The sequence below is a fragment of the Sebastes fasciatus genome, chromosome 7, assembly GCF_043250625.1.
Source record: "Sebastes fasciatus isolate fSebFas1 chromosome 7, fSebFas1.pri, whole genome shotgun sequence".
Lineage (NCBI taxonomy): Eukaryota > Metazoa > Chordata > Actinopteri > Perciformes > Sebastidae > Sebastes > Sebastes fasciatus.
The window spans coordinates 9702558-9721457 of NC_133801.1; the positions used below are offsets into that span (position 1 = coordinate 9702558).

Genomic DNA, 18900 nt, shown 5'->3' on the forward strand with positions numbered 1-18900 from the left:
CATGCTTAACTCTGAAATACACCTCATAGTAAACAAAAATAGAATGTGGCAGGTCTTTTATACACACATACGTGCACACAAAATGCTTGACCCAACTGCAAAGCTCGCTGGAGAAAATGACCTTCACAACTGCTGCTGAGTAATGACTCCATCGCCCAACACACACAGACGCACGCGCATACACACACACACACACACACATACACACACACACACACACACACACACACACACACACACACACACATTTCCTCCCTCTTCCCATTTTCCTCTCCAATTCAATCCCCTTTTTTCCAATCCTCTATGTTCTCTCTAGAAAAAACAACTCATCATGACACTTGTGTGTAAAACCCATTTATAGTTGTCGACATCATGTGTGTCTGTGTGTGTGTGTGTGTGCGTGTGTTTATGTGTGTGTGATTGTGTGGGAGTTTCTGCAGATGTGTACCTCCACCATGCACTGTGTATTAGTGGTCGGGGAAGGAACACGTGTCCGATGTTTATGAGGAAACAACAAGGTTCAAATGGAAATGGCAAAAATGTACCATAAATAAGAGATTAACTCTGAAATGTCATGTTTTCATATAAATCATAAGATGAGCTGTGAAAGTAAAAATAAAAGGAAATGTCATCCCTGAATGAGAACATCACACGTGGAACTTACACATGTTTCATGGGGTTTTAAATGTGGTGTGGACTTGATTATGTTAAGAGGAGAAAACAAATCACTTTCAAGTTTTGGTATTTCAGACACATTGCGGTTTGATGTTTCTACGTGACTGTCCCTATAAGGCTGACTGAAAGTGTACACAAGGCTTTTTTACATGTTTTGATTGCTTTTTAAACATAATCTACTCTGTGTTTTGTCCCTTTGCGTGTTCCATTGTGTTTTGGATCCAATATGTGACAGGTTTTTTAAAACGCGGTTAGTCCTCGTGAATGTGCTGAGGCTCTGTTTGTCTTGTCAGTACCAGCTGGTGAAAGAAATTCCTCGCTTGGTGTGTTGGTCACATTGAAATAAAATAGGAGTAGAAGGGTGATTGAACTGTTTGCTGTGGTAATTTGACTAGTAGAAAAGAAAATGCCGATTACTGTTAGTTGCTGTTGTGGCGACAACAGTATCCACTTCAGTGGGGCCGTAAAGCGAGTGGTTGTAGCTCGCTGTGAAGAGAACGGACGCAGCTCCCAGAGACAAGGTGGTGTCTATAGGAGGGCGTTTTTGCAGATCTGAGATCTGCAAAAACGCGAGACTCGCTGCCCGGTGACAACCTATCGTAACCTTAACTATTCAAGGTCAATGCCTAACCTTAACTATTCATGGTCAATGCCTAACCTTAACTATTCAAGGTCAATGCCTAACCTTAACTATTTGAGGTCAATGCCTAACCATAACTATTCAAGGTCAATGCCTAACCTTAACTATTCGAGGTCAATGCCTAACCTTAACTATTCAAGGTCAATGCCTAACCTTACCTATTCGAGGTCAATGCCTAACCTTAACTATTCAAGGTCAATGCCTAACCTTACCTATTCAAGGTCAATGCCTAACCTTAACTATTCAAGGTCAATGCCTAACCTTACCTATTCGAGGTCAATGCCTAACCTTAACTATTCGAGGTCAATGCCTAACCTTAACTATTCAAGGTCAATGCCTAACCTTACCTATTCAAGGTCAATGCCTAACCTTAACTATTCAAGGTCAATGCCTAACCTTAACTATTCGAGGTCAATACCTAACCTTAACTATTCAAGGTCAATGCCTAACCTTAACAGTATCGCAAGAGTTCCCCCAGTTTGCTGGCTCCCTTCTAGCCACTACTACGTTACTACTCCGCTGCTCGTTTAGTCGTCGTTATGCAAAACTTCACCTCAGCGAGTCTGCGACGTGCTGCAAGTCAGTTTAGTTTATGCGGAAGTCAGCCCGCTATTACGGTCGCTATGGCAACAGTACATAAAGATGCCCGTCGCTCTGACCATCCTGTTACGCTGATTTGAATGAGGATGTTCATTCAACTCCTAAATTCTATTTCTATGGTTGGTCATGAATTTTATCACTTTAATTAGAGGCAGAAAGTCTGTTTGTCCTTCAAATCCTCATTTTATTTGGCTTTTTTTTTTAACTCTTAATGTCATAAAGAATTTGTCTTAAGCCGTCTTTACTTTGGCTCTCCCATTTTTCCAGCAACCCTGAGAATTTTTCAGAGCTTTCACCGTACTAAACTACTCTTTATTTTCCATTAATCTCAGCTTTTTGTCCTCCTAACTTTGCCCCCCTTCAATTTCCTCCCCCTCTCTCTCTTACTCCCCCTTCTTCTTATCAACAGTATTACAAAAATGCAATTAGAAAAGTCAGAAACTGTTCTTTAGGGAAAACCAGATAAAGATGTAGAAAAAAAAACTACATTAAGGATTGCACTGTATATGCAGGAGTTTTGACCTACCAACCTAATATTTCACATCTTGATGATAACAGAATAACTGATAACTCCTCTGTAATCTGTACAGTCAATGGATTTTGGAGGAAAGTAAATGCGATTATCCTGCCAGAATATGTTATCACTGATCACGTTCTATTTAGATAATCTGTAACTGATTATCTGCATCAATTTAGAGTCTAATCCTCCCATCCTATCTGCCACTTAGTCTCACCTCGTATCACACCTCCTTGTTATCTCCCCTCTCTGTATGCTCTCCTCCCTCGTACAGTACATGCTGATCCTTTCCCCCATTCACTGTTTCAATCCAGGCCCAGTTTCCCAAAGAACTACAGAGTGCACTACTAATACAATGACACACACAGAAAAACCAGGTATAATCACACATTCACTCAACAACAAATGTGCACACACACACCCCTAAGTCTTTGTCAAGTGATTTATAGAAGAGTTTACAATAAATATAAATCCATAAAACACTCAACACATTCATTTATATAATCATGAACTGTTCCTCTTTCTGTTCCACTCATGTCTCATTCAGTGTAATTTCCCACTCTAGAGTGTGTGTGCAGTCAGGTCAGCAGCGGCCTCTTGTATGTGTTCTTTCAGCTAAAATTAGAGGTATAGCGCCAGCGTGGAAAGCCAGATCATTATATACACTGTAGAAAGAAAACATTACATTACGTGTAAAGACCAAGACCAACCTCTGTGCCATAGAGCTCCATTGTTGCCACACTGTTGGGGTGGGTGATATGCTCATTCAGACTGTATATTCAGAAGTGGAAGTAGTCACTGAGATCGTTTTGTGGACTGCCGTTTTTGAAGCCTTGAGTTCGGCATTTTGGCTGTCGTCATCTTTCTTTTTTGCAACCAGAAGTGTCACTAGAGGGTGGAGCTAAGTACAACCGAACGCTGAATAAGACATTTTTTTAGGCAACCAAAATGTTACAGTTAACTTTCAAGAACTGAAAACACACAAAGGGTTTTAAGATGAAAACACTGACAACTCCCAAACCGGACAACGCCGTGTCAATCACAAGGTAGTCACGCCCTGAAGCATTCCCTGCTTTATGGTCTATTTGACTCTAAATGGGACCATAATTTACTAAATGAACATCATACTGTATTGAAGAAGACTTGAAACTAGCGATTGAGACCATAAACTCATGTTTACAATGTTTACTGAGGTAATAAATCAAGTGAGAAGTAGGCTCATTTTCTCATAGACTTCTATACAATCAGACTTATTTTTGCAACCAGAGGAGTCGCCCCCTGCTGGCTGTTAGAAAGAATGCAAGTTTAAGTAACTTCCGTATTGGCTTCACTTTTCAGACCCAGAGATTGCCCACTTCATTAACATGAACAAGACACAGTAGTTTATTTTATCACAATTCCACATACACTGTCCTGCTACCCCAGATACTCACCAGAGCATTAAATGTGCATTAATCAACCACTGAAACAAACAAAGTCTGTTCATGTGATTGGCGGAGAATATGATAAAATATAGAATACTACAAATGTTATTCTCTTTCATTGTTTTTAATAAAATTCCCTTTCTATACTTTGCATTCATTGATTTTTTTTACATGCGCCAATTCTTAATATCACTTCTGTTCTTCAGTCTACAAGCCTAGTTAATGTCTGGTGTCATTTGACCAAGTCTTTTCCCATCCAACAGTATTGTTTTTCTTGATTTTAAAAACCATATCTGTGCACGGTGCATACATAAAATAATAATAAAGACACTCAATGCAGACTTCACCTGATAATCTAACTAAAATGGAGGGAGTCTCTCAAAGTTCGTATGCCTGTCTTTCTTGTTTCTCAACAACCGTTCAACCAATCGGCTTCACACTTGGCTGGTCTATTGCTGAGGACCCAAGGAAGTGCAGTGTTGAATGTGAAGTTTTTTGGATGAGCGGTTCTCGCGAAACCTGCAATCAGCGACACCGGAGGCCAAGCAATCGTCCGAAAACTAGTCCAGAAGAAAAGGAGACAGCAAAGTCGATGTTTAGTCAGACACACCACTTTTCTTTTCAGCACACTTGCCTTCCTCCGTCCAATTAAGCGGTTGTTTCTTTTGTCTAGTTTTTCTGTTAATACGATTTGAGTGTCTCAGGGTGGAGCTCTTATTTGTCTGTCCAGTCGTGGCAGCTGAAGCCTCTCACACTAACTACCCTTTCCCTCTGCAGGCAACATAAAATGAATCATCAACCGAGTGATAGAGGATTTTCCCAGACCTACTTGACAGCTGTTTTTAAATGTAAAAGCTTCATGAATCACTGTTGCACCATATCAGCGACAGAGCAGCAAACAAACCACAGAGGGTGGTGGATTATTACTTTAAGATAACTTTCCTGCAGCATGCTGTCTGTTCCTCTCAGGCAAGGTAACGCAAGTGAGTTATTACTCAGGTGCTGTACTGAGGCAAGGAAATTGCTCTTATATAAGTAATTCACACATAAAATAACATAGTCACACAGACAAACATGTACCCACATACACGCCTGTACAGTATATCATATTTAGTGACATGGGAAGCAATGACTTCAGCTCAGTGGTGAACCGTGTACACAGACACAATTGGGAGCAATGGATAACAAACCTTATTTACAGTAAGTAGGCCTAGTATTCAGTATATTTCACTGTAATTTGTCTGAACTGCCCGCATGTAATACTCCTCAAACCCTAACTATTTCATTCACATGTATAGTTTAAAATTAGATCAATATATACTACGAATGAATGTCATTTTGGATGGTTTCTAGTGGAGGTGTTTATATATCAACCCAGTATCACGCCAAAGTGTGTAATAGACCCGCCTGTCCACCAGAGGATAACGTGTCAGTGTCATGTTTTGCCTCAACGAGGCGTGAATTTTACACGCGTGTATTAAGGTGCATTATCAGCAAGGGGCAACAAAACCACTTAGTTAGGTTGAGGAAAAACGTCATGGTTGGCCTTAAAATAACTAAATGTATATTCATGCAACGGTTTGTATTCGATATCTTATGAAAAGCTTTGTATGTTTTCCTACAAATGTCCATCAACACAAGACGCACGTGTCAATTCCCTCTCCAGTCTTTTCAAAATGTACTTCCGTCTTCACAGGAAACATCTTAGTTAGGTTTAGGCAACAAAACTACTTAGTTATGTTTAGGAAAAGATCCTGATTTGGGTAAAAATAAAACCAGAAGTGACGTAACTCAAGTACGGAAGTTGCATGACAAATAAATCAACGTTGACTTCTTCACATGGGACACTAACGCCGGTCACCCTTGACCCACCCATCCACCATGACCTCCTTGCTACGCAACGTTTGTCGATCTTCTTACTTCCTGGTTCACAATTACGTGGATTACATACAAATTTATATCGTGGGATACATATGAATTACAGTGCATTACTCTTCGTAGGTATAGCTATGAACGGAGTATGAGAACAGCATGAAGTGCAGTCTTTCTCACTTTATATTCTACGTCACTGGCTTATATGTGGATGCATTTACATTGCAGTCAAAACAGACTACGTATGTGTGAAAATGACACATCTAAAGCAAGAACAGCATTCTAATTGCAGACTTTTGCCTTGCGCATTATCAAGTAATTTGTGCGCCTTTTCGTGCGACCGGGCTGTGTATGTATATTTTATATATATATACATACAGTAAAGATGAAGAGTTAGCAACTTATGTTGTAGAATAATTTGATATGTTCCATTACACAACTGCAAGTGACACTTAATGTGTAGAGGATCAGTGGATTTCTGTTCGTCAAGGTTTTTAATGAAAAGCAACATAGACACTGATGATTTTGTTTATCGGCTTTGGAAAGAAAGCCTGAGAGCCTGAAAGGTCTTAAATTTCACCCAGGTTTATATTTCGCTTATGGCTGTCTTATTATTCAGGGCCTCCTACAGCTCCTAGCTGTATACCTATACCAGACATCCAGGGAAGGGGTCGATCTCTCTTCAAATTTCCTCTACTCTTCAGTATTTTTTCTTCTAAGGGTTTTCTGGGTATTATATCCTTGCGTTCTTAGAGAGCTTGAGGCCTGTTGTGATACTTTATGTGATATTGGACTATACAAATAAACTTGAGTTGTGAAAAAATGTAAATCCAGACACATGGATGCAAGACCACAAATGAAAACACCTGGCACAATAAAAAAAAGACGCAACACTCTCTACAATATAATTAATATATAAAAGTTGTAATGGGTAATATGACTAGCCATTTGGTAATCCAGTTATTGTACTGTACAGTGTATATCAGTTTACACAAGGCTACTGTAGTTGAGTTTCACTCTACATCAACTTTCTCACACCCTAACACAAGTTCCCCTTTGTTTTCCACCTTCTTTGTCTCTCTCAGCAATTAAGTGTTATTTTTTTTTAAACCACGTCAATGATGGCACTCAACCAGACCTCTGTTGCACAGGTACATGTATATCACAAACCGTTCTCGAGGAGGGTTCAAGTGCCAATTGTGTATGACGCACGCATCATGTTGTTTGGATGAAAAGGTGTCACAGGAGTGTTAAGATTAGCTAACTAGAGCACATGTGACAGCATGATGACTATACTACATGACGAGCACATCAACGTGTCACACAACCCTACGATACCACAACTATTGTAATTAGTGTGTCATTGGCTGTGGCGTGTGCATGTGTGAGCACAGATCATGTTATCACTAGTATTAGCTTAGCTGGCTTAGATGGCTAGCTCATCTTTGGTACTATTAACACTGAATACATGAAACAGTCTGTAGTTCAGTAAATAGGTCGTAATCATGGATAAACTGACTTTAAAGCTGCACTAATCAATATTTTTTATTATCAAGTGATTCAGTCAGTCAGAGAATAATCACCCGATTCTGCAGTTTCTATCAGATTTGTTAAGCATTTTAGCGTCTTTCATCTCATTGTTTTGGTTTTAAGGCCCGCAACTTTATGGTTCACTCTCATGGCACTCATCCATTATGTTTCCAAATGCAGCAGTCAGCAGTAAAAAAGCTCTGAAAAACCGACTACCTGCCCAGCACCAATACAGACAAAGTAAGCAACTAGCTGGTGAACATAGTGGTGCATTTAGCAGCTAAAGTAAAGAGCCAGATATTTCCCCAAAAAATTGGTGGAGACCAAAATGGAGCTAAAAGAGAGTGAATATTGGACTTATATTCGGAAGCTGGCCAGAAACAGGACTTCAAATTAATGCTAATGCTGCTCCGTATCTGAAAGATACTGTATGTACTGTATACAGACACCTGTTTGCTAACACAACCGCCGTATCAATTAATACGAGTCTATATCATGAGTGTTTCTACTTCCATGTCGTGCTATCAAAGTTCTGGTACAAGTTTTTTTGCAACATATTAAGCATTCAGATTTACTGGTCAGGATTAATTGAATTGACAACATTTCTTAGACAATAAATCAAGGCCAGAGATGTCTTGTTAAGGTCTCACTGAAGCTGTTAAACATTCAACATGTTGCCCTTTAAGTTTCATATCCTGCCTCTTTATTTGAAAGAAAGAAGAACCTCTATTATTTACAAGTGGGTGAAAGAACAGTGAGCTCTATTGCATCGCTGCCTGCAGTCACTAACAGTGGTGCTTTCTACAGCATGTGTAGCCCTTTAATAAACAATTGTAATCCTAGAGATCTGCATGTCACTTGACTCCCTGTGACGAGCAGCAGACTGGCACTGAAATATGGCATTAATCATGAGCTGGTGCCAAGTCTCACCCTGTCAACCTGCATGTATGCTGAACCCAAATAATGAACTATTCATTCGTCTGTCTGTTGATGTCTCTCAGAGCTGAGTGTTTCTGTTTCTCTCTGACCATAATATCAGTATTTATGCCTGTTTGCTCTTCCCATCAGCCGCTTCCTCTGCCCCCTGTGTCTCGTCCTCCTCCATACGGGGCTTATACTCTGGCAGATTTTCAGGACGCACAGGACGAAGCTGCTAACAGTCTCTAGTGAGCGGACCGCAGTGGACCGTCATTTTATTTCTTATGTTTCTCTTATGTCCAATGATGCATTCGCTTGCCTCGTTCTGTGAACTGCTGTAAACCACTTCAGACCCTCTACATCACCGAGTCCTGTTATCCTACACAACAACAATGCATGAGAGATGGATGAGTGTGTGTGAGTGTGTGTGTGTGTGTGTGTGTGTGTGTGTGTGTGTGTGTGTGTGTGACACTGCCATATACATGTAGCCCACAGAGCCGGGGGCCTTGCTGAGTCGGCCAAACAAGACACCATGTGTTTGTGAAGAGGCGGCAGATGGAGAAGGAGGAGAGACGAGGGACAGAAAGTGGGGTGTGTGACGGTCAACACACACACACACACACACACACACACACACACACACACACACACACACACACACACACACACACACACACACATATGCACACAGGGCCTTAAAGAGTGAGATTATGTGACGGATAGAATATGAGCTCATTAAAACTCAGCTGTTGTTAGCCGTTTCACAGTGTACTCAACCTGAAGACAAATCGGTGCCTCATATGTCCAGGACAAACTGACTCAGTGCGGAGTGCATGAGGTCAGTCAAACTTTAAACTAAAACAGCAAAATTAAGCAAAAACAAAACTGTTTTTATAAAGTGAAACACGTGACATTTATATAGACTATCATCTTTAAGGCCTCAGTATCATAACTATCAAGTAGAGATGCTAATTTAGAATATTTTAACCGATTATTAACCGTTAATACTATACAGCGGTGGAGGCGGGGTCCCGTTCATGCCTATGAAAGTTGCTCAGTGGCGCATAATGCTAAAATGGCTTGATTTACGAATGGAAAAGTACCCGGATCTTCCAGCGATCTTCCGCATCCATTGGGCCCACGGAGCAGGCGCAGTAGCGTCCGCTCGGTAACATGGCTGGGTCACGGGGTCACAACCGTCACGGTGTCGTCAAGGCGTCGTCACGGCTTGCTAACTCCGCCTCCCAGCCCTCACTCCAGCCTCGGTCATTCACATGAACGGAGGTAGGGAAATAACTCTGGATTTGCGCGTTTTACAACTTTTAGGACCTCATGATTTAAATATTGGCTATTCAAGTGTTCATACTGGAAAGTTGATTTACATAAAAAAAAAAGTTACAGATGTCTCTTTCCCATTGTAAGCATATGGGAAAATGTCTTTTTGGGTTCAATGACATCACGTGACGGATACGGAAGTTGTAATACCACCGTTTGGCCACTAGGAAAATTGGGATCAACAACCGGTGCTCTTCCTGGGGGCTTGCATCTACCCTTTTGTCTTTTTTTATCAGTGACTCTGCTGAAAAAAGTAACATGCATCAGCCACCTGGTGTTTAAAGCAATAAAAGCTTTTATCAACAGACCGTAAGATTGATCACAGCTGTCCTAGTCCAATGGGAATTAGACAGTAAAGGAAATTAATATGTAATTGTTGTGTTATTACTTTAATTTGAACGCCTCAAGTGTTGCGACTCATTAATATTGCAGAAGGTGAAATGGATGGCTCTCCTTCGTATTACGGCAGTAACTTCGCTCTTCTCTACATTTAGGTTTGCAGAAAACATTTAGACCTGAAAGGTTTGTAGGGGGAAAAAATCATGAGGGATGCGAACATTGAGTGCTGCGGTATTGTTTGCAATGTTTGTCATGGTCGTTGCAGAAAAGATAGAGACAGGATTGTGTGTACAACTGAAAGTTGTCAGAGGTTGTTTGATGGCAGTATGTTCACTGGAGCTCGGATGGGCTTCCTTGAGTGATAATGGCAGTAAATAAAGAAGCACACACACATGCACACACAAACAGAAGTCACTTTCCCTGGGAAATAAGGGCGATAAACTAAAGAGGAAATAGTGATAAAACTGTCTTTGGGAGTGTGTGTGTGAGTACCAACAGGACCAGAGAGCAGTCCTGTGAGATTCAGAGCAGAACGGAGGTGCAGACGAGAAAAGCCACACACACACACACACACACTCAGCTCACGACAGCCCAGACAGCTATTACGAACTGCTCTCTTGCCCCAAGAGCGTGCAAAGTGGTGTCTGATGAATGATCCATCAGCAGGACTATTGGTGTCTGGTCTCCAGATAGGCTGCGACACAGACAGCTCAGACAGCCAGTGTGCAACACCGTGGCCGATACGCTCGGCATCAGGGAGTGCAGAAATTATACAAAACAATGCTGCAAATCATTGATTCATTCTCAATTACTGTAAGTTTCAAGTGATGTCACAGCGGCAAGAAAAATGTGACGGGAGCATTCAGAAATGGGACGGTATCAATGTGCGATACAACAATGTAAAGGATAAATGGTTGCCATACATGTTAGCAAATCTACCATCTATGTTGCTTTATAATATCACTTCATCAATGTCCTTTAAAGACAACAACGTCAGGACATCAGTGACGACAGGAGGGAAATCTCAATGCTGATAGGCTTTCGCGACACAGAAGCACGCAAATTTCTCGCTAGAGTTGAACTATTTCAGCTCGCACAAATGCACGAGTGACACGAATTTCACGTATTCATGTCGCGTCATTAGCATCACCTTTCACAAACTCACGTCTATTCGCCGCTTTGCATTGACTTAGGATGTAATCTCGCCACACGAAAAGTTTGTTTCGCGATTGGTGTGAATGCCCCATAAGGTTGTTTATTCCAAATTATATCTTTGCCTGTTTTTTCTTTAGTAATGAATAATTAATGTCATAAAGAAATACATTTAAAGCCACGTTTCTGGGGTTTTTAAAGGAAATTCTGAAAGTTATTTTTGTCTGAGAAAAACAAACAGAAAAGAAATCAATTAACGTAATTGACCGATCGAACCCCAGACCTCATCATGCAGTCAGTCACCCATCTCGTCCTGGTAAATCACTGATTTGACATAAGTGAATCAGTAACAGCTGTGTAGTGGAGCACCAGCCTGCTCCTGTCCAGTCTTATAAAAAACCTGAGCCTGAGGAAATGAAGTTAGGGAGGAGGGAGAGGATGTGTTTCTATCCGTCCTTCTGTCCATCCATTTTCTAGAGACCACTTATCCTGTTCAGGGTCGTGGGGGCTGAAGCGTATCCCAGCATGCATCAGGGGAGAGGCAGAGTACACCCGCACAGGTTGCCAGTCTAACACAAGGTTGAAGGGATGTCTTTTTCAGATTATTAAAAACTGTCAGCACCAGATGCCTTTTTTACAACTTCAAGAACTACAGCAAATATTTTGATATTTTAGTAAAGCTGAAGGATTTTGAAAAAAAATCGAATTGCGATTATTCTGATTGATATTGCAATTTATATGGCTTATGCTAAGCTAAGCCAACCTGCGGCTGGCTTCAGCTAAATATTCACCGTACAGACATGAGAGTGGGATTGATCCTCTTTTTTAACTTGTGACAAGAAAGCGAATAAGTGTATTTCAAAAAATCTAAAACAATAGAACAGAGGAATTGAACAGAGAAAACTGCTTAAGAGGTATAAAGACAAAGAAAATCAAATAATCTGATAAAAAATATGAGAAAACTAGTAAAGACATGAGATTGAGAGAGGAAATGAGAGACACACGACAAAATGAATGAGCAGGAGACGGAGAGAAAGTGAGAGATCACAGGCGAGAGTTGGAGCAGAGAAATTAGATGCGAGTGATGCAGGGCGATGATGAATAGGAGATATATATCCGTTCCTTTTGTGAGCCGTGATTACAGTGTCAAATCACAGACAGTCCTTTGTTAATCACCAAGCACACTGGCCCTGACGAGCCCCCCGCTCACTGCTGTCATTTCCCCGCCACCGAAATGTCATCGGACAATTATATTCACACACTCCGGGGCTATTTGCAGCATGATTGTTTATCTCTGCTTGTGGTGTGTTAGCAAACTGGAATTGGACCATAAGCTCTCTCTCTCTCTCTCTCTCACACACACACACAAATAAAGAGTTCTTCACAAATATGTACTCAGATTTTTGCCATTTTTGTCACTGATTGATTAAATCACTGCAAATGGATTTCTGACATGTCAAAGTATAAAAACATAAGCGGACAAATCAAGATTTAGAGTGCTTTCTCAAACCAACATTTAGTCCGTTTCAATCTAACTCTGGACCAAAATGCAGCGCCGCCTATGCAAGCATTTGTTGAGATGGACACAGATACATGAGGTAAACATGAGTGGGAGAAGACTGACTTGGACTTCTGCAGAAGTCCGATGTTTGCTTGACATCTGGGCTGAAGAGAACACACAGAATATGCTAAATAAAGTCCACAAAAATAGTGAGTGACGTTATAAAGTAATTTGATATAAACTGAAGAAGGGATTCGTGCGTACAGTAGATCAGTGCAAAGAGAAAATACTTTGACAGCAATATATCAATGTCCACGATTCCCTGCGTAGAAGTTGCAGCTCTCGAGACAAAAAAGATTAATTCGTACACGCCCATCAGCAAATTAATTTTTTTATTTGGTCCGCTTTAATTTGTGCACTGTGAAACTGAACCAGACTAAATAGAAAAACAAATCAAAAGTGTAAATTTCACTGTGTTTCGGACTAGCCAAATGGACTATGACTCGTGAAAGCACCCTCCTGCTTCTGATTTTTCTTTTTCAAAGATGCTTCCTTCAGGTCTTTTTTACTTTATATGAACTAGTGTTTCTCCTGCTATTTTATCCCTTTGTGTTCTCTCTCCTTCCTTCATGCGTGACATGAATCCGTTTAAGGTAGGTAAATCTATTTCCTGTTTTCTCAGTTTGCTTGGTGGCTAAGATGATGGCTGACAGCTGGATGAACCTCAGACGCAATGAAATTCACATTTAAATACACACATGAGGAATTGAAATAGAGGAGGCATGAGGAAGAATAGAAAGAACTCATTACAGTAATGTAGGAAGGAAAGTGAGGAGATGGTTACCACCAAGCCATTTCAAGACCAATCCTCCAACAGTAAGAACAATACTCTGTCATTTTCGGTAGTTCTTATCACACAGATATACGTTCAAGTATTCGTTTTTCTGATAAGTTTGGTTTAAATTAGTTTTTTGAGGCTATAAAAAGGAGGTGAGACGTCATGATTGACAGCTGCTCTGAGTGTCTCGCAGCCGGAGGCTCTGAAATGTATGAGAAATCATAAATGTAGTTATAGAGATATTATGGTTAGTTGTTGTGTCTTTACAGCCAAACAGCTCCCGTGGTGTTAACGTAGCAGCTAGGTGGCTCACGTTGCAAGCTGCGGCCGCGCTCGTCTCATGATTGGCTCGGCTGGGTGTGGGGGCGGGATCCTGCAGCTCCAGCCGCCCGATCACTACTGCTCCAAATGACGCCAAAATCTCAAGACGGCACCTCCCGTATCTGTGATATTTTGGCTTCACTTTTGTGTTAAACAGTGGTTGAAAAGTTTGCTCCCGGGCAACCCTAGCCAAATTCGTTATCCGAGATAGCGGTATGTTTGCCAAACACATTGGTTAAGTTAGTCCTCAAGCTGAAAGCCTTTTCTCTTGCAAAATTAAAAGTGAAAACGTACTGAAAACATTTTGTAAACAAACAGGTAAGCTAAACTGAATCCAAACAGAGTTATAAATAACAGTCCAGTCGCTGTAACAAATTAACCAACAATAATTTTAATGGTTTTAATAGAACCTTTCATTCATTTCCTTTTTTTCTATCAACCATTTTGCACAAGCAGTTCTCTCTTTCAAAAAAATTGTGCATATCTCACTGTACATTCCGATTTTCATCTTCTGCAGCCTGTAATTTCATTTTGTAGTGACCGGGTGTAAATTGCCACGATCTATCAACACAAGCCATAACCATTTTAGCTGTTAGCAACAGTGTACGGGCCACGCAGGCAAGGACAAGCTGAGGCCATATCTGCAGGTTGCTCATATGGAGATGAATTATTCCTTTGAAAGCAAATTGGGTTTGAGCTTAGCTCTGCCGGAGCGAGACCGGGCCTTGTTCCCTGCCTCTGATGTATGTACAAAATGGACGCACTGAGAGGGAAAGTGTGTGTGTGTATATAAAACGCAGAGCTGAACAGGAGCCAAATGTGGCTTTCACATAGATTTTTCAGTTAAGTCCACTCATGACCGGGAATAAGAGCAAGGTGAGCCAATCAAGAAAAGCGATTTCAGCCCGGAGACTCAGACAGATAAAGACACAGTCAGAGGTGAGAGAAAAACAATTGATAGAAAGCTCTGAAATGGCTTCTGAATGAGAGGATGGACGAGAACGTCAGCGCTCCATCGTCTGTCAACAGCTTTCATGTGGATGTTTGAGGACGACCTCACAGGGTCACAGAGAAGCAGCACATGCATTCACTCTCTGCCTCACACTTTTATCCATAGAGGTCAAAGTCTACAAGGAGAGAGAGAGAGAAAAAGATTTTCTTTCATCACCCTCTGTCCTTCCTCTCGCCCTCTTTGTCCTTCTTCCTCTGTCCTCTTTCTCCCATTGGCATCCTTTTTCCCAAGAGAGCATCCATCTCTTTTTCTATTCCTGCAGCCTTCCTCCCTTCTTCTTATTGTTTCTCTCCCATCTTGACCCTCTTCTCTCTTATGTTAAGACAGTGGTTCTCAAACTGTGGGGCCCGCCCCCCTAGGAGGGCGCAGAGGCATGACAGGTGGGGCCGCGTTACCAGGGAAAATGTGATGCGCAATTAATGTTTTGACGTCTTTTTCACGGCCGAACAGTAAACAAATCGGCTCTTTATACATCAATGGTAGCAATGGTGTTCATTCAGACAGACAGACTGTACTGTAGGTTTACAGAACGAACAGATATTTGACAGGAACAAAAAGAAAAACAGATGATGATTTGGAGACGAACAATTCAATTTTTTTTTTATATGGCGTCAAATCATAACAGAAGTTATCTCAATACGTTTATTGAAAAAAGAGAAATCATAATTATTTCCAAAATTCATTACATGTTTTTATCTAATGAAACATTCTGATTCAGTCCATATTTTCCATGGTTTAACAGTTTCACTGCAGTTACATTTATATAAATATAAATAATAACGAAGGCGGAAGGCGGTGGGAGATGAGGAGAGACCTGTGTGTTTTTTATGTCTGAAAACTTTGGCAGCTGACAGTATGAGACCCAAAACATTAAGAATACATTTAGAAACATTACTTCCCAGTCACGTCAATAAAAAAAAGTGGTTTGGTAAAGTTTAACCCTCACCCCACCAACCTATTTAACATACTAGGACTACCAACTGAATAAACTATAAGAAACAACCATCATGGGAAAATGTTAACTTATTTCTTCAATCAATGTCATCTGAAGAAAAACAACAGATTATTAATATTTTAGGAAAGTTTAGGAAAGTTGCGGGGTAAATGACAGAGAAAGTTTGCGAACCACTGTGTTAAGAGCATCTCTGCTGTGTGGGGTTAACAGCAGTGCCAGGAAGGAAGAATTGGTCTGACTTTCTCCTTTCTGTTTGCCCAATCACAGCAAAGGATCCCCTTGTCTATTATTGTCTCCCTGCTCTCTTCTATCACCTTCTCTCTCTCCTCCGAACCACGCAAAGTCTCCCTCCATCCCCTTCTCTTTCTCATTTTCTGCCCTCTCTCTCTCTCTACAGCATCGCCCTCCTTTCTTACGGATGCTAAGGAGACGGGCTGTAATTTGCCGCCAGCTTATGTCAAGTGTTTGTGTACAAAACAGTAACAGCAGCAATCGCAGAGCATATCTTACAACATCCTCTTAAGTTGGTTTCCAACGGCAACACTGCCAGGCCTGGTTAGTTTTGGCAAACACTCGCAGAGAGACACAACAAGATCAGTCGTTCTGTATCAAGTAGCAGTAAAAAGATGAAAACACATATAATTGGGTGTTATTACTTTCCCCAATGAGGATTCATTAGTTATCCTGCATTTCTTTAATTAGCAACTGTGATGATATTACAGCTGCCAATAAAAAGGACATGTCACATCTCTTATGAAACGTCCTCTAAATGTCAGATTGCAAAAATAAGTCATTTCCCAATTCGACTTATTTCAACTCAGTTAAGATAAGAAATAGAAAAGTTCACTTTCTCTTGCTGGAAGGGAAACATCTGAATTAATTAAATTAATTTTATTTTAATTTGATTGTGTTCTCTGGTTATTTACAGGATTTTCAACTAAGGCTGCACGATTATGCCCAAAATGATAATCACGATTAACACACAATTCAAATGATTAGGATATAAATTATTGTATTTTTATTTAAACATTTGCTTTGATTAAAAAAAATGTAGTCATTATTATTAGTTGCTTAGAGCTAGTGTTAGGAAGTTAATCTGTCTCTCTCTATTATCTTTTTTATATTGCTGTGGAAACAACTCCTTCAAAAAACTGTATTACAGTAGTATACTTTCAACCCGAAGCCCTATGGTTTCTTACTGAAGATATCAATCTTTAAAAGTGGCTCAAAAGTAAACAATAGTAAACAGTTAAAGGTCCCATATCATGCTCATTTTCAGGTTCATACTTGTATTTTGTGTTTCTACTAGAACATGTTTACATGCTGTAATGTTAAAAAAGAACTTTATTTTCCTCATACTGTCTGCATGAATATACATGTATTTACCCTCTGTCTGAAACGCTCCGTTTTAGTGCATTTCAACGGAAGTGCAACAGAATTGCAACGGAATTGCAACGGAATTGCGTTGCTAGGCAATAGTTTGGGTCCATGTTTACTTCCTGTCAGCTGATGTTATTTACATACACTACAACAGGATAGAAACTAGGACACATTTCGAATGTTTATGTTTAAAACTGTGTAATGTAAATGTAAATATTGTATATTTGTGACATCACAAATGGACAGAAATCCTATCGGTTTGTTTCAAACGCACAATTTCTGAATACGGGCTGTGTGTATTTCTCCATATATTGAGCGTTTTGATAGTTTAACAGTATTTATTTAGCACTTAAACCTGTTTTATAATATAAAAGACCTGAAAATCTAAATTTTTACAATATGGGACCTTTAATAGTGCATTTGTTTGGGAACTATTTTCAGAAAGTGGATTAATACACATTTGGTGCTCTCTTGAGAATTTGGGGCAACCGGATGGTGTGTGTGGGATTGACTCAAAATAAACTACAGCGTGCGTGTTCATCATAATGAAGGGACATGGTGAACTGATGTTTTTTTAAATATATTTTTCGATAATGGTGCAGAGGAATAAGGTATATCAGGCTCTGGATACATTGGGGACAATAATTATTAGTGTATTTTTTTGGAGTAGGTGAAACAATACTGCTACTTTGAACCATAGACTGTATATAAGAAGTGAACGTAGTCACCATGACGTCACCCATTGGTTTGTTGACTGTCTCGAAATCAGTATTTTGCAACCAGATGTGACATGAGAGGGTGGAGCTAAGTACAACCGAACACTGAATAAGACATTTTTAGGTGACCAAAATATCACAATTAACTGTCACGAACTGAGAACACACTGTGGAAGGGTTGAAGATGTACATGTGATGCTGACATGTTATATGAAGTTGTGCATGTTGCAGTGCTGACGCATACGTAACTGTAGGATCAGTTTGCAGAATCAATCTCTGTATATCTTTATCCTCAAAGAAAGTGAGTGAGGGCGGTAGAAATGAAGACATTCACAGAAGAAGATCAGGTACATCCTCTGATCCTCTCACCTCCTATTCGTCTCACCTACTCCTACGTCCCCCGTGGATACGGATGTTGCATGTGGGTGGGTGGACGCACGTGTGACTGTGCACGCGTGTGAATGTACATGCAAACGTGTGCGTGCTGTTTACCCGTTCTCCACAGCTTGCCGCTCAGGGAGCCCTCTGCCTCTAAATAGGTGAGGGTCTGTTTTATGAGCCCTTAACAGCCAGCACTCAGGCCAGATGGTGCGCTTATCAGCTACTCTGTGTGTCTGAGTGTGTGTGAGTGTGTGTGTGAGTGTGTGTGTGTGTGTAGCATCGGCCAGAAGGCAAGAAGTAAATATTTGTCAAAAGCAAAGAGGCAGCTGGTTGTCTGGGGGACTTTAGAGTAACAAGACTCTCGCTTAACAAGCAGAGCACACACACAGTGACACTAGTGGCAATACACAAAGATGATGTTTTCTGTAGTTTCGTTTTTATGTTTCTTTGTCGAGGTGGGAACGCGGCCATTGATCAACAGACAAACTGTAAATAAAGCAGTTAGCCTTCAGGCTAATTTTCAGCCGTTTTCAGATTTTACGAGGCCAAAAAAGGAAAATAAAAATATAAAGCTACAAAATTACATCAAAGAACATATGGCAACAAACGGCACATACATGACACACAGGTGAAATGGGAAAACATTGCATACATAGTGGTATAGACCAGTTTAAGGAACAGTCACGCATTAGGCTTTGTTACTGGCTTGTATAGTTAGGTATCAGCTTTATCTTTGTGCACACGATACGTCCCAAATGTGTTTGGCCGTTCAAATATCAAAGAATGAGAGGGAC

General features: G+C 40.5%; 1 protein-coding gene across 6 annotated transcripts in view; it reads right to left on the reverse strand.

The window, feature by feature from the left end:
* rap1gap2a (RAP1 GTPase activating protein 2a) overlaps positions 1-18900 on the reverse strand; it is a 105632-nt gene that overhangs the window by 54080 nt on the left and 32652 nt on the right. The window contains exon 1 of one of the 6 annotated variants that reach the window (XM_074641438.1): positions 4491-4614. The exons of 4 other annotated variants lie outside the window; for them this stretch is intronic. The gene's annotated coding sequence lies outside the window, so the exon portion shown is untranslated. Of the gene's footprint in view, positions 1-4490; positions 4615-18900 lie in introns of those variants that run through there. One more of the 6 variants, XM_074641439.1, reaches the window with a different exon arrangement.